General features: G+C 48.5%; 1 protein-coding gene across 1 annotated transcript in view; it reads right to left on the bottom strand.

Annotated features, from left to right (window-relative positions):
* The window catches only part of IGSF3 (immunoglobulin superfamily member 3), a 101,383-nt gene that overhangs the window by 56,103 nt on the left and 31,722 nt on the right, over window positions 1–13,558 (bottom strand). The gene's annotated exons all lie outside the window — the stretch shown is intronic.

A 13,558-nucleotide genomic window follows, 5' to 3' on the forward strand; every position in this document is an offset into this window, starting at 1 on the left:
AGGACAGGCATGCAGCATGCACTGCTCTGGCCACAGGGAGCTGAAATGATCTGAGAGTGCCGAGCATCGGCATCTCATTCCCCACTGCTCACCAGCTCGCATGACTCACAAAGTCACTTCAAAAGGAGCTCCTCAAAGCGCCATCGCTGCCTTCGACTTCTCAGTCACAAGAGGAGAAGAAGAAAGGGTAGAAGGCAGCAGCGCAAAGGTAATTACTGCATTACTGACAGCCCTGATGGAAGGCAGCACTGAAAGCTCCATTGCCTGCTCTGGAGTCAAGAGCCTGAAAAAGCACCTAGGGCACTCAAAAGGATGCATGGAAAGGGTTGGAGGAAGAGCCATCACAAGGCCTCTGCAGAAGGCAACCAGCTGGAGAGGCTGGGACCCATGTCTCTGGCAGCTCTGGGGCCTCCTCGCATTGCAGGAGGCAACAAGAACGCTCCTTCCACCCCAGACACAGCCCCTCACTGGTCATTCCCCGCATGCAGCTCTGCCTGCTCCAGTACCTCTGGGATGCCACCCTCCTACACACCCCGCTACTCTTTCACAACACAAAAACTCCTGTCCAAGGTCTTCCACCTGCTACTTCCACACTCCTTCCTCTTCTTGCCTTCCCAGTGCTGCTTTCCTTCCTGCTCCATTTCCAGCTCTTGTTCTTTTTCCCCCCACCTTTTGCTTGTTTATCACTTCCTCACCTCCAGTCTCCCTTAGCCTGCACACTCTCTGCCTTGCACACCTCCATTTGCTCCCCTTCACGTTGCCCAGTCCACACTGGGATGACCACAACCTTCCCTTTCACCAGCAAAGGTAGGAACCCCTTGATTCCCCCTGATCATACTGCAGCCAAAGGGCTCCACCTTTGGCTCAGCTCACCCTGCACCCCAGGACCCAGCTTGGAGGCAGAAGCCCTTCATGCAAAGGGATGCTCATCCCCCAGGGCCACCTGGCTAGCCACTGTGTACTCCAGATATGCTCATACACTCATCTGGCTTCAGCTGCTGCAGAGCTTAAGTGGGGCTTTTTGGATGATGGGCAGTGCTCCTAACTTTATTCCTTAGATAAGCTCTGCTGTGCCACCGCACAGGTGTGGCCTAAGCAGCATCCCTTGATAGTGACCCATTGGCCCACATTATTGCTGCACAAGCAAAGAAGCTGGAAGCATCCCTGTGGCCGTAGTGTGTCTCTGCACTGACCCAGAGCAGCTGCCCCTCTCAGGGTGGGCCTTCCAGCCAGCACCCGCAGCCAAGGAACTCTTCTGAAGCAGTCTCTCCAAATGAACAGCTCATGCCTCTGGCAACACCACCTCTCCACCAGCCTTCCCTTCCTTGTAGGTTAGCATTACTGCATCAGTGCTTTCCACCTTCCAGCCACAGTGTCAGGTGGGCCACTCGACGTGCACGACCATCATCTGCAGTTTTGCAAGCAGTCCCATCTGTGGCCAGGTGGCATCAGTACACCTCAGGGAGCTCAAAAGGTGACAACAGACTGCCAGAGCGACTTTGGTCATCTGTGGCATGCTGATGCAATTCTTCAGCAGCCAAGGCTGAAAAGCCTCACAGTAACCCTTTGATAAGTAACCTGCTGCTTTAGGATCTCTTCTCTCTGTTTCCATGCATCAGCACAATGCTGATATAACATAAAAAAACTGATCTCTTTAAATCTTCTCACCCCCAGCAAGTTTGGCATCACAAGTTACAGTCATGAAATGCTTTTGGTAAGGAATGGCTTTGTAAAAATCTTGCTCTCGAGTAGGCAGCTAAAAATGAAGAATGACAGGGTCTGAGAAAGTTAAGTGCTCAGAGCACATTGTGCCTAGGACAGAGGCATCCCTGTCTGGGAAACCCTGCCTGCCATGACACACTTCCCCAAGGCAGGCATCCCTGGCCACATTTCTTTGCAGAGCCCTAAGTTATCATTTTAACTAGTATGCAGCAAGGAATAAAGCCCTAAGGGGCACAATATGTTGAAAGACAGTGTCAGGGAACCGGAGCAGGACAGAGCAGGGACACTGAAGGGCATCCAGCCCATTAGTACCAACTCAGCCAACAAGGATCCCTTAAGGCAGAGGCTCATTCAGATTTTAAATGGGGAGCAAAGCAGCTCCACCTCTTGCCTCCATAGGGCCAGAGGGTAAAATCACACTTCCCTCTGCATTCAAAAGCGCCTTTGTTCACATTTGCCCGTTAGCTCCGGCTTTGCTTTTCTTTGTAGGCTCTCTAGAAATGTCTCTTGTTGACGGCAAGGGCAAGTGGGGCGGCTAATCCCATCCCATTAGCATCCTCTGAAATACTCCAAGGACTACAGATGCTGTCTGGGCACAGGCGGCCAGAAGGCGGCTCTCGCTAAGCCAGCACAACTTCTGGATGTGTGCACACACATCCATCCCCGGAGCCGTCCGCCATCAATAAAGCCTGTTGGAGGGAGGGAGAGGATAAAGAAACAGCTCCAACGTGGCTCAAAAGGAGAATTTCTCCTATAGGCACGGCTTTCCCAATGCCAGCGGTTGCCACTGCTCTTTTCTGAAGGTGTCATGAAAACCTTAAATTGGGGGGAACACATTAGTGTAAACCTGACTGAGTGCCATCCCACAAGGGCTGGGGGGAGCGCATGGGGCACCCCCAGACCACCATACTCCTAGGGGCTGCAACAGCACAGCCTCTGGTACCCCCAGGGGGCAGATACATGGTTGATAGAAGCCACCCGTCCTCAAATGATGAGCCAGTGCTGCCTGCAGCACTCTCACGTTCCTTGCAGCTCTCCTTCCCATTACATCTCCTATTTATAAACAGCTGTTTGGCAGTATTACTAATCAGTGCCGTGTGGAATAATGTTACATTTCCCTCAACATTACTATTTTATCTTCTTTCCTCCCCACCTCCAGCTGCTGCTTTCCTTCCACCACCCCAGCCTGGAAAGCAGTAATACATTTCTTCATTTTATGCAGGTTCTACTTCTCTGAGAACGTAAACAATTTACTTACAACCCATGGAAAAAAAAAAAAATTAAATACTGTTAAACCCACTTAAAATAAATACTTGCCGAAGGAATATCAGCTGGAGACTGCTCTCTGACTTATAATAATCCCACTGCGCCCAGGGAAATCCTCTTAAACCTATATCAGATAAAGATTGTAAAACTGTTATAGGGCTAAACTGACAGGGCAGCCACAGAATTAAGATGGGAAATTTCTCCTCCCAGTTTCTCCCTACCAAGGGGCAGCTCTCTCCCAGTGCAGGTCAGGCTTCCTTCTCAGCCCATGAAGCAAAGCCCTGCACTAGCTGGCTGGAGCTGGAAGGAGGGTGAAAGGCCAGTCCTGCCAGGGCTATGGGCTGGAGAAAGAGAGGGCATAGGCTGCTTTGGGACCCAAAGCCTACCTCTGGAGTGCCAAAGCATTGCTCTCCCTTCCCGTGCCCTGCAGCAGGCAGAAGCAGCATGGCAGAAACCCTCTGATGCTTTAAACCAGAAGAAATCTACCCTCCAGGATGCTCAACAGCAACATCTCTAAATTAGCAGATAAGGCGCCCAAATCAGAGGGGACCCACTTGTGCTTCTGAGCCCTCCCATGGATGGGATGGAAGCAGCAAGCTTTCAACCTTCGTGCTATCCTATCTGGTAGAACAAAAAGAATCTGATGTATGATTGGTAATGCTGCTACAGGCTTTTGGGTTGGTGGCTGCTCTGCAGTTTGCCTGAGCACTGGTCCAGTCCCCAGTTTGACTTCATTTTGTTTGGTTTGTAATTTTCGACAAAAAGACGTGCATCCACACCACAATGAGCATGCAGCTTTGCGGCACAGAAGCAGACTGGCTCAGCAAGAGGCACCGTGCTCCCCCTCTGATACACAGGGACCGGGTCATTCACCACCGGACCTACTTGTTCTCCAAGACAACCCAAGAAAAGCATCGGCATCGATGGCAGAAAGACCTGCCCCTGTCTCTCAGGGCAGCAGAGCGACAGAAATGCAGAGCAACCAAATCTAAGGGGATGGAACTAAAGAACAAATGAAGCAATCCTCCAGGGGAAACGAATTTTTTTTTAAAAAAAGAAAGAAAAAGGAATGGGAGGAAGGAGTAAGCACAGTAAAACCTCCCCAGGGAGGCAGGAGGAAAAATAAGCAACGTGGAACGTGAGATTTTCACTGGTAATCGAATAACGGGCTGCTCCATTGCGGGATTTCTCAGCGCTGCAGCTGGCTGGAGCCACAGGGACCGTATTTCACTTTCAGAGTTCACTGAGCAATTGCTAAGGCAGGGGACGGGTGCCATATGTTACCAGCTGCGCTCACAGTTACCGCTTTCCCCATTTAATACTGAGAGACTGTTTGGAGGCACAGAAACAGAGAAACCTGCACATTTTGTGCCTCTCCCTCGCCACCTGGTATTCCGCCAAAGCTGCCAGAAATGCCAACAGGCTCTACTGGTGAGCACAGGAGCAGGTCCCCATGCCAGGGAGTCACCAGGCTGTGCTGGCCACTCAAGTCCCACCAGTACCCAACACAAGCAGGGAAGCAGAGGTGGAAGAGATGGGTGCCCCTCAGCCGCCCTCCAGCAAGGTGGTGGACAGGGCGGAGGCAGCCCCTGGAAAGCTGCCGAGCAGGCAGGAGTCAGGTACCAGGCTCTGCCCATCCCACATTACAGCCTGCTGGCTCCACCACCTGCTTGCCTGACCCAGCCTGGCTCCTTCTGGCTCTCCTTTTGTGCTCTTAATTTTTTTTTGTCCTTCAGAGCTTCTCTCAGTTTTGCATGTAGTGAAAAAGTAATCATTTGCTGGGGGGTGCCAGGGAGAGGTTGGGGGCTGCCCGGAGCACACTGGGAGGAAATGTTAAATTCAGGATGGGAGGTGGCACCAGACTATTTCTAACACCAGATTACCTTTTGCTTCCTATGATTAGCAAGCAGCACCCAACCTGAAAGAGTTCCCTCACATGCTGAGTTCTCTTTCTTGGAAAAGATGAAGAGCCCAAGATTTGAACCTAGGGTCCCAAATAATCCACCTGTGGTAGAGTTGGCCTTGAAATACACCAGGATCACTGGCTGAAGATTTTTCTGTGCTAGTTAAAAACCTTTGCATTCTTTACCTCCTATCAGCACTTAACAGCCAGACATTATGGCAATCTTCGCAAACAGCCTATACCACCAATCACTGTTCTCAGAGGGACAGACTGAGAGGCATCCTATAAATCAGGAAGACATTTAGGACTACCAAAAACCTCATTTCACCAGGAACTGGCAAAACATATGAGAAGAGTTGGCAGGACAAGCAAAAGGGGCACGCGGGCTGAGCAGAGCGTTGCTTTTGCAGCGACTCCTTTCAGGACAGCAGAGAACCCCAACCCTTGCATCCTCCAGTGCCACTGACACCAAAGAGGCAAAGGGCTCAGTGGAAGACTGAGCACCACGGTCCCATCAACCCGAGAGACGCCTGAGTGGAGCCAAGCATGGCTGGAGCCAGTGAGAGAGCAGACTAGAGGTCAAGACTCCAAGCCTTCAGAGGGAAAGACTGCTTCAGTTTTCAAGGATCATTTTAATGGACTAGTTTGATTTTCTATTCAGGTTTAGCACTGCATAGAAACCTACCCAAGCAAAACACTGCAGCTCTTCACAGTCTGAAGGCAAGTCAGCATTTGGGCTTCTGCACTTCCCTTCCTGACAAGTAACAGACATAGAAAGACTAGAAGCAAGAGGGCTCATTCTGAAGACGAGCTTAGATTTGTGAGCAGAGGACTGCACCATTGCCTAAGGCTGTATTCATTTACATTTTTAGAAATGCACTTTAGAATACATTTTTTATTACAATGCATAGGTATGAGCGTACAGACATGCATAAAAAAAGGACACGTATTCTTATTGTAAGTCTCCACACTCTAGCTAAATTTTAAAAAGTACCTCTAACTCAAAAGGGACAATATAGGAAAAACATATGGAATACAGTGATGTGCCCCAAATGTGTCTAATGCCAGGTTTCTGAGAAACGGGTAGGTGGATGGGGGAAAAAAAACAAAGACTTGGTTCCACAACTGAGAGCCCTCCCCACAAAGCATGTCATGCCACCAAGTTGCCTGTGGTCTTAAGGGACAGGGCACGTAGGCAAGGGAGGAAAAAAAACAAAAACACAACAGCAAAGAAGGGACAGTGGATATAATGGATTATCCGTTTTTCCAGGCACGGTCTGCCTAAAATTTGTTCCATTTCTCCTGTACAGATAGAGGTGGAGAAGTGATGTCCTGTAACACAACAATAAGAAAGTAAAAATTAGGCAAGCAATTCCAACAGGAAAGAACAGGAGATGGTGTATCGCAACAAAACAGGAGTAACTGGAAGTGTTTAGCAGGAAAATACAGTAATGGGATGAGATAAAGGTACACAAAATGATGAGTGAACCTTGTCTAGCAATGTGAGGACATGTACAGAGATTTCTGTTATAAGCTTTCAGTTATAACCCGAACGGTATCTACAAAAAAGTGTTTTAGAAAGCACAAGAACCATCCTGTGCAATTCATTGCCAGAGTGTATATTACTAAAGCCAAGATTTAAAAAAAAAAAAAAATAAAATAAAAAGACGACTGGAAATTTAAACAGGTCTTAGTGCCTTCCTCTTACCAGCAGGAGTTCTAAACCTGGAAGGGGCACAGAGGCTCTGGACTGGCTTCACACAGGCCTATGCTGCAGCGGGCTGTAAGGAGGCAGCCCCTCGTGCCAGCTCCAGAGCTGCCAGCCGCAGGGTCGCCTGCACCAGGCTCCCATGCACCTGCCTGAAGCACTGTGGATCACCGGGCCCCTCAGCCTGGCAGCGCCTATTAGCCTCACGGCTTCTGCAAGGGCAAAACTGGGTGAGCTTCAGCAGCTATACTTTCAAGACATCACAAATGACTAAGCAGGACTGGAGATGAATCCTATTCAGCATCATTACCAGGCAGAGCTGAAATATAAGCCTTTGTTTCTAACTCTCACTATCTGAGGAGCTCAAAGCACTTCAGAATTATTTAGCTTAGACTTTGTGAAAGGCTTGTACGCTATTATCGCTAATTTTACCAGCTGGAAAACAGTGAGGGAGACGGAGAGCACCGTACTCAGGGATATGCAGTGAGTCGGCAGCACGACAGGACCCAATGCCTGCAGCCCCCCACTGCTCTTCAGCATCAGAAACTCTGGTTTGCTGGTACAAATCCCCAGGCTGTGCCTATAGGAACTGCCAGAGGTAAATATGTCTACCCCTCCTCCTTCCTCCCCTGTTAACAGACAAACACTCCCTTTCCATACATAGCAGGAACAGAAACAGAAAGCAGAACAGCTTAAGTCAAAATTTTTTTTTCAAGGCTACTACAAAGAGATTTAGGCATGTAAAGGAAGACAGTAAGAACAAAATACCCTGTGTCTAGCTGCAATGGACCACCTAGGAGAAGGTATTTTTTTTTTTTTTTTAATGTCAGCTAAAGGGTAATTTGAAAGTGAAGGACATTTTACTCCTCTAGGGAGCTAATTACTGCAACAAGCACAGCCCAAACAGGCAAAGATGAATGTAACTCACAAAGCAGGAATTTCAACAACACCAATCCTAGAACTCACTTTGGTTAACTGACAGCTTGGCCAAACAAAGCAGACACATGCTTCACAGAGTTAGCAAAGCCATGGAGATGGTCTCAGAGAGATTAGGACATCTGAGCTTGGGATCTCCCAATTCCACTTTCATACACCAAAGCAAAGCAAGATAGCCAAACTCCTGCAACATCTCTAAAGAAATAAAAAACATATGAAATGCAAAAAATACGCCAGAAAAAAAAATTTGGGGACGCATTAACAGGTTCTTTCTGTTCTCATCTGGTTGAGATCACCAATGTTATGGCCTTATCTAGCACTGACATCACCACTATATACCATTTCACACCCTTCCTTAAACAACCTCCCTCCGAACTGCTGCCTAACAGTTGTTCCTACTGCACAGCAGCAAAGCAGTTCATCATGGGATCATAGGACAATTCAGGGTGGAAGGGACCTTGGGGGGGAGGTCTGTAGTGCAACTACAGGGTCAAGCAGGGTCAGCTATAAGGTCAGACCAGGCTGCTCAGAGCTTGACCCTGTCAGGTCTTGAAATCCTCCAGAAATGGAGCATGTGCAACCTCCTGCGGCAGTCTGAACTGCTCTTGTTTCGATTTTTGGTTGTTGTTGCTCATCCGCAAAAAGCCTGGTCTCCCCAGGACACAAGCTGCTTGCTCATGTACAGTGACAAACACTTTCCCCTGTCTCTCAGAAGAGGAAGGAGGCAACTTCGAAAGAAAAACCCCCAAAGATTTCTATGAAAACCAGTAGATCCTTGTCTGTAAGATCGCCATCTCTCTTTTCTACATGTCCCTCAAGCAAAGCAGCCTTCAGCCCAGTTGACAGCGGGAATAAAGTAGCAGCCACCGAGGTCCATGCATCCCACATGAGCAGAAGTGACTGCTCTTGTCTTGAGTCCCTCCCCTGGGTTTCCAGGAGCAGACGGTGCTCTCCCAAACACGGCAAACCTGCAACATGACTTTCTCCCTCTGCTCTGTGCACAGACAGATCATGTATGGCAGCACTTGACAAAGAAGAGGGGAAGCTGCTGGCAACAAGCAGCAGCAGCTGGTATGGGCTAATAGAAGTTCATTTTTTTTCTTTTTTTTTGTCTGCCATACGACCTTTAGCTCACCACAGAGAGATTCTGGAGATTTTTGGTTGCAAGTTCAACAAAAGAGACCTGCTTTCTTCTCTTGTCTGAGACACAGGCAGCTCCTTCCGTTCCAGTGCTGTCTGGCCTGCATAAATCTTTCTTCCACCTCCTGTGCCACAAAAGCCTCTCAGATACACCCTACTGCTATCCCTCCCATCTCAGCTATGGGCTTGCAGCTGGCCACAGAGTTACATGCCACAGTTCACAGGCACAGAGGACCCCTACAACACACACTCCTAAAGGCAAGGTCAAAGTATCCATGGACTGAGTTCTGGTCTGGAGAGAGCAGCAAGTGGCTCAGGCAGCTCAGCATTTGGAGATGAGATCCCACCACGCACAGCCATGGCCAGAGCCCGCACTGACCTCAGGGAAAGAGACAGCTGACTCTTCATCCCACCAGTGCCCTTGCCTAGCACCACTCCCAAGCCTGGCACTATGCTGAAACTTCACCACAATGGGGCTGCCAGCCAAAAACCCACACCCAGCCCCTGGGAGCCATCACAGCCAGGCCGGACCAAGGGGAACTGGGCAGAGACCAAGGCACCAGCCAACTCAGGCAGGGCGAGAGCAATGAGAAACAGCAGAGAGCCGAAGTGTGGCCAGGCTGAGAGGGTGGACAGGGCTAGCACAAATCCCCTCTGCCCCCTTTTCACCTAAGTCTGGCAGGAAGGAGATGCTGGTGACCATCCCTGCAGGCACTACCAGCTCCACAGCAGCTCCTGCCTGCTGCCAAGACAGCCATTTCTGCACGCTGCTTGTTTTTCAAGTCTGCACCAAAATTGCTTCTTTTCACTCTGTGGTACTGTGGAGGTTGTGGTCTCTCCTCTTGTCTAAACCCCTTTCATTTTTTTGCTTTAACTTGTTTAGAATTGATGCTGTACAACTGCTTCCCCTAAAATACAGAGTGCAGGAGCTTCCACCTCCTCAAGTGCTTTGAAACCTTTTCTCCTGCTCTGCCACTACCTGTTTAAGAAAAACCTCAAAGCCTGATTTCTTCCTTCAAATGGCTTATTCTGAAAGAGTTCTCAGTGTTTTTTGGGAGCACAGATAAAAAAAAAAACAAAACACTGAGATAAAAGTCTGAAGCTTCTGAAAAGGTTAGACCTGGGCCTCTGCTGTTATCTAAGTAAGGCTACAGGCACACAAACAACTCATTGCAGAGATATAGTGGAGTACAAATTTGCAGTGACTCACGCACTCTGAAGTGACTGCCATGTGCTCACTTCTACCCCACAGCAAAGCACAAGTTTATTTACCCATCAACATAAGATGAGAAGAACAAACCAGCATCTCAGATTGCACAGCACCCCTGCAGCTTCACCACCTAAATTACTGCACAGAAACTTCCCCTTCTGCATACATTTCAAGAGTTACTAAGACAAGTGATAATTCCAATGGCAATCTGGAAAATACTGCTGTCCTGCCAGTGGTGACACTATGTTACTGGGATGCCGCTTTCCTTCACCTACAAATTCTTTGCTGTCCTTAACTTCTTCAAAACGTGAAAGAGCAGCCCATGTACTTCTCGCAGCCAGCAACAAGCAGGCCAGGACCCTTATACAACTGCCAGTCAGGTATGCATGGTCCCCAGATCCCCCATTTAATTGATCCAGCTTTGTTACTCCCCTCTTCAGTATGCCCAAGTGTCTTCTCAATTCAACCACAAAGCCAAAATTTCCATCAGTTGCTTAGGAGCCCTGTGGAGGAAACTTCCAAAAGCAGCCAAGTCTTCAGCCACTACTGGAAGAATTAATCTCACTCAACACCAGCTGCCTAGCCCAAGTCTAACATCTAGGCTCTCTCTTTAGTCCACTTAAAGAAGGACACACTTCATTTAAACAAAGATGAGCTGCTCTCCAGATGTGTCTCTCTCTGTCCTTTCGTGGCAGATATTGCCTCAACATCTACTTCAGGAAACGCACCTAGTGTTAGATGAGTGGGAGGCCACTCGTGAGATATTCTAAAAAATCTCTTCCCTCACCCTGAGTAAAAGAGTATGAACTAGCCTCAGCAATTTCACGTCAGCCTCGGGGAACTGAACTCTGAAGGGAAACAATGGAGTTGCAGACTTTGCACGTGGGCTAGTCCTTTCTCATAAATCAATCACAAGGCCGCAGTTCCACAACATCCTGAAGAGCTGCACTCTTTTTTTTTTTTTTTTTTTTGCCACCTCCCTCAGTACCTACAACTCAGTCTGAGATGTCCTAAATTCTTCCTCCAAATACATCTCGCAGACCAGTTATAACTCCTTCTTCCCAATAATGCAATAATGTAGCTCAGAAGGAGACAAGAGGGGCAGCAAGATACAGAAAGACTTATTTTTGAAGCAACTGAAGGAAATGGAAGACTGGTGAAAAAGGTTAAGCCTTGATACAGATTTCCCCACGGCAGGAGGCCCTTGAACCACATTACTGGCCTCACTCCTAGCTTCTGGGAGATTAGCACTTGTGCTGCATGCCTAAACGCATATGAGTCCCACAAAGTGCCTGCAGAGCACTTCTCACTCCAGGCCAGAGACATCAGGTCCTCAGAGTGGTACTAGATCCTGACCAAGGTCTCGATGAATGAAAAGGAACCTCAAGTGGAGACAGCAAAAATGGGAGAGGGACAACCAACCATGCTTGCTGTTCGTGAGGTGGATAGAAGTGTACTTTCAAGGCCAATCAGCACATTTTTGAAGGTGACAAGACTATTTTTAGCTGCAGAGCCCTGGATAGCCGTCAATACTGCTCAGATGGCAGGAGCAAAGGTGCATCTCAGCTGCTCTGATCCAAGCTGAGATATCCCGGTGCAGACAGCAGCCCCGTATGCTGCTGCACCAGTCCCATTCCCCCAAAACTCCCATCTCCCCCATCACAGGGCTGTATCGGGAAGAAACCCTTCAGCTCTTCTCTCCAATCACAGCACAGAACAATTCAAAGCGCCCACAGCAGCAAGTCTAAAATCAACACTGCTTCAAATCCATCCATTTCACACATAAACAGAGAGAATAGAGATGCTAACAAACCTGTCTCCCTCCAGGCTTTGCTGCTGCCAAAAGAGAGCCACTCAATCTAATGAGTCAATTAAAAATTCATAACTGGATGAAAGAAAAAAACAAAGTTTGGTTCTGTTTCTGAGAAAATGAGAACAATAACTCTCATTTAGCTCTTGTGTACCTCTTCTTGCACATTGTCTGCAGCAACAAAGCCAACCTGAAAACTCATGACCTGTAGCTGAGAGCTTAAAATGACAGGAAAAGAAAAGGATGCGTGCTCTGCCCAGCCCTGCAGAGCAGAGCCCATTTCCCCAGCAGGACTTCAGGGTCTGACAGGGCTGAAGTCAGCATCGGTTCACGTGAATGGGAGCCAGAGGAGAAGCCCTCTGTAAAGGCTTGTCCTCTACAGGTCATCGCAGGGGACACTCTGGAAAATTCAGTTTCTGCCAGAGTTTGGTTAAACCACAGAAAGCACCTATGCAGATACACACATTCAAAAAGCAAGTGACCCTAAGTCACTTCTGAAATGAATTTTCAAAGATGAATTAAGCTAAACCAAATTAGGGTCCCAAATTCTGAGCGCAAGAATCCACGAAGGGGCATAATGTGATTTAACTAATCCACTAAAGGTTACTTTAGATCAATTTTCTTAAGCATCCCCGACACACGTAAGCCTCAAAGCCAATGTCCTCAAAGTACTGTTCATGGGTGCCTACAGAGTCCCAAATCTTAACGTGCCTCGTACCTGTGGCAAGGGTAGGACAGAGCAAAAGCATACCAACCCAGCAAGACCTGGGTTGGCCACCGAAGCAGCTGCTCAGCTACAGTTAAAGCCAGGAGGGCACTGGCTCCCCAGCGCCCAGGGAGAGCGGCAGCTCCCCGCTGCCCAGCCATAGGACACACTGGCTACACTTGCCTGCGTCCCTGCCCCATGCTGCACCCCACGCCAGGGGCTAACGCAGGTACTCTCGCTTGCTCTTAACAGCTCTGCTGTAAGGACCCCAGCTCATGGGCTGGTTTTCCACAGGGTGCAGCTCCCTGGCAGAGCAACTGAGCTGCAAACTCTTGACTGCCACAACCCCACCCTGCCCCCAGGCACTTTTTTTCACTGGGTGTTGGTTTTCAATGCACTTCACTCCCAGGTGACTTTACAGAAGCAGCGCTGACTCAGTCTCGGTTAAACTAAAGGGGGAACTGCAAATCTGGACACCTGAAGCAAATCACGGAACTACAAAAAAAAAAAATAAAAATCAAGCGTCTACCTCCCAACTGCTCATGGACATCAGATGGGAAATCAGGCACCTAAATAAGCACGTGTACCCAGGCCCTGGGGCTTCACCCGGGAGAGTGGCTGGGCTGGCACCTCTGAAGGGAAGGAGCCAAGCTGCACACAAGCTGGAGCCAAGAAGTGCAACCCAAAGGAGGGCTATTGTGATTTAAGTTCACACCCCAGCTCCTTTCACAATAGGTTTCCTGTGTCAACATGGCCTGAACCAGCAACACCATGACCACCTAGCAAGTCTGGATAATGCCAAAGTGGTTTCCAAACCAGAAACCTCCAGGCTCATGAACATCTCCTAAGAAAAGCAAGCTTACTGCCTGTGGGCTTAAATTTGCTAGAGGGGTGTCTCGGCTGCGGAGGAGCTCTTTTAGGAGTCCTTCAGCCAAAGAGTTTGATGGAAGCTATTTAACTGCTGTTAACCGAGTTAGAGACTTCAAATCCAATCACATTTTGAGATACAGAAAGCAAGCTAAAGCCTGAAAAGGTCAAATCAGCTAGTCAGAGAGGTGCCATGGAAATACTCCAGATTTTAAATAACCCATTTTTGATTTTTCTAATGTGGACAGAAAAAAAAAAAAGCACTCTAACTCCCCCACATTCATCTACAC

The sequence above is a fragment of the Leptosomus discolor genome, chromosome 1, assembly GCF_034619465.1.
Source record: "Leptosomus discolor isolate bLepDis1 chromosome 1, bLepDis1.hap2, whole genome shotgun sequence".
NCBI lineage: Eukaryota > Metazoa > Chordata > Aves > Leptosomiformes > Leptosomidae > Leptosomus > Leptosomus discolor.